Genomic DNA, 2,923 nt, shown 5'->3' with positions numbered 1-2,923 from the left:
TAAACTGTAAAATGGAGATTTAGAGCAGTGCTTACTTTCACAAACCTTGCACTGAACCTTCTAATGCCAGGTTTTTGAATGATGGATGCAGGGAAGTACTTTAAAATAGGCACAGTTGTAGAAAGACTAGTAGGAAAAATGGAAGTAAATAAAAAAGGAATAAATCATAAAGTCATATTCCCAACTCTTTGCAGGGATCTAAGAGATCAGCACAGGCTGAATGAGAACTTTGCACATATGCTGGATAAATAAAGACTCCCACTGCAGGGAGAACTGCCCACTTATCACCCACAGCCCCCTGTGCACAGCTACAGCTCTCTGCAGAGCAGCACCAGGGTTGTGTTCAAGGACCATGTCTAGAAAGCCTTTAAAATCATGAAACTGCTCAATGATCTTCATGGATGTCTACAATATGAAGACTCTTGATTTATGAGCCATACTGTGGGGTATATTCTCCATATTGCATTCATAGATTTTTTAAAAAAAATATGAGCTATTAAGTTTGGATATTGGAGTGAGATAAAGCTGACCTCTATCATATTTCTCACTTCTGAGATTAGAAAAGCAAATATTTAGATGCTATAAATTGTTATTCAAGAAACCTTCTCACTCTGCCTTGTCCTATTTCAGAAAGAAGGTCATCCTCATTTAAATTCATCATCTTAAAAGAATGAGGGGTGTTCCATTCATTATCATAGGAGTTCCTAGAGTAGTGAAGTGACTTCTCTTATCATTCTTAATTTCAGTGACTACAATATTGTCCCTCATAAATGTTCCTATGAATATTACCTCGCCATATTCTTCAGAGACAAATAAGAAAGACAGAATGTTAGATAATAGGAAACACAATATACAAGAATAAGAAGTTAGCCATTGAAAAGTGGCATTTGGGGTCAATCAACTAAGGGGTAAGAAAGAATAGGCATTTCTAAATTTCTCCTCCCTGATCTTCTTTTTCCTAAACCTCTCCTCCCTGATCTTCTTTTCCCTAAACTCTTTTCTCTCCTTCCTGATCTCTCCTCCCTAATCTAATTTTCTCTGAATCATCCTATAAAAGCCCTCTGTTCCTGGATGGACAGAATCACAGCTTTTAGGACAGGAGTTCCCTGTGTTTCTCTTTTGCTAGCAAAGCAAAATACCTTCTTTTTTCCTTTTCCTCAAGACCTTGGCTTTAGTATTGAATTGGCATCAAGGACAAGGACTGAGCTTTTGGTTACAAAAGTCAAAGGTTGAGTGCTTTATGTTGAGTTTTCTAAAATTTCTTAACATATCACAGATATCAATCCCTTGTTATATGTATAATTTGGAAATATTTTCTCTCATTTTGTTAGCTGTCCTTTCACTCTGTTGATTTTTCTCCTTTGCTGTGCAGAAACTTTCTAGCTAGGTATAATTTGATCTGTCTGCTTTTGTTTCTTGAGCTTTGGGGACTCATATCTAAAAAATATTTGCCCACTTTATGCCCTAAAATGTGTTTCCTCTTCTTGAAGTTTCATAGTTTCAGGTCTTATATTTAAGTCTTTAACCTATTTTGATTTGTTTTTTTGTATCTGGTAAGAGATGACTTAGTTTCTTTTGCCATGCACATAACCAATTTTCTCAACATCATTTATTGAAAAAAATTGCCCTTTCCCCCATGGTGTTTCTCATACCTTTGCTAAAAAGTAATTGACTGATGATGCATGGGTTTACTTCTAGGCTCTGTATGCTGTTCTGTTGATTTTTCTGTTTTTATGCCAATACCTTGGTTTTTTTGATTATGGCAGCTTTGTAGTAGTAAATTTTTAAGTTAGATACCACTTACTTTGTTGTTTTGCTCCGAATTGCATCAGACTTTCAGTTTTTTGTAGGTTTTCTTTTTCTATTTTTAGGAAGAATATCATTGTTATTTTGAGAGGTATTTGCAGGTTGCTTAGGAGGTTATGGACATTTAAACATTTATTCTGATCCAAGACAATGGGGAGATTTTGTGTTTGGGGGTACATCTTTAATTTATTTCATCAACATTTTACAGTTTTCATTATAGGGATCTTTCATTTCTTTGGTTAAATTTATTCCTAGGTATTTTTTGTAGCTATTGTAAATTGGATTGCTTTCTTGATTTCTATTTTATGTCATTTGGATTTATTTTTCACTTAATTCAGCCTCCATGGATTCTTAAGCTTTAGGGGAAATTTCAGTCAACTTGATTAATTATAAATTATACGGATTACTTCATCATTCACTGCATTCTTAGTTCAATAACTAAGTAGAAGGTAACTATAGTTAGTCCATTTATTGTAAAAATGGTGTAAGCAAGTTTCTTCAATTACAGCTCAAAATATAAAACTTGCCTTTTTCCTCACTTGAATTTTTGTGGTTATACCTTAGAAATCATTGTTTAACCTAAGCCATGAAATGTTTTCCTTTATTTTTAGTATGGAAGTCTTAGTTTCATGCTTATATTTGTGTCCATGATTTTATACTGAGAAATGGGAAGTCAAAAAATGTGTATTTCATGGTATACATTTTCACATCTTTCAGGGGGCCATCCTAAATTTTTTTATGAAGACACTGTTATCCAGAAGGTAGTCATTATGTGATGGTCCTCAAGTGCATATATTAAACTTGGTCTAAAAACCTTTGCCATCTTTTGATGATGTCATCAACTTCAAATCTTGAAGAGGGGCATCAGTAATGAGGATAGATAATTTCAGAAAGTTATATAATACTGTCTCAAGAAATGTGGCATAGCCAAGTTTCTGATCAGGATAGATGGCAATATTGTGAGAAAACTGCAGACCAAATTGGATGAAAAGTGATCCAGGAGGATTTGATCTGAATAGGAGAAATTATAGAAATATCTTTGTTAATATATTTTATTTTCCATCTCATGTAGTTATAAGAGTGATAAAAACATGTTTAAGTTTATATAAGTGAAAAG

This window comes from Urocitellus parryii, chromosome 6 (assembly GCF_045843805.1).
Source record: "Urocitellus parryii isolate mUroPar1 chromosome 6, mUroPar1.hap1, whole genome shotgun sequence".
Taxonomy (NCBI): domain Eukaryota; kingdom Metazoa; phylum Chordata; class Mammalia; order Rodentia; family Sciuridae; genus Urocitellus; species Urocitellus parryii.
This window is presented reverse-complemented; position numbering follows the sequence as displayed.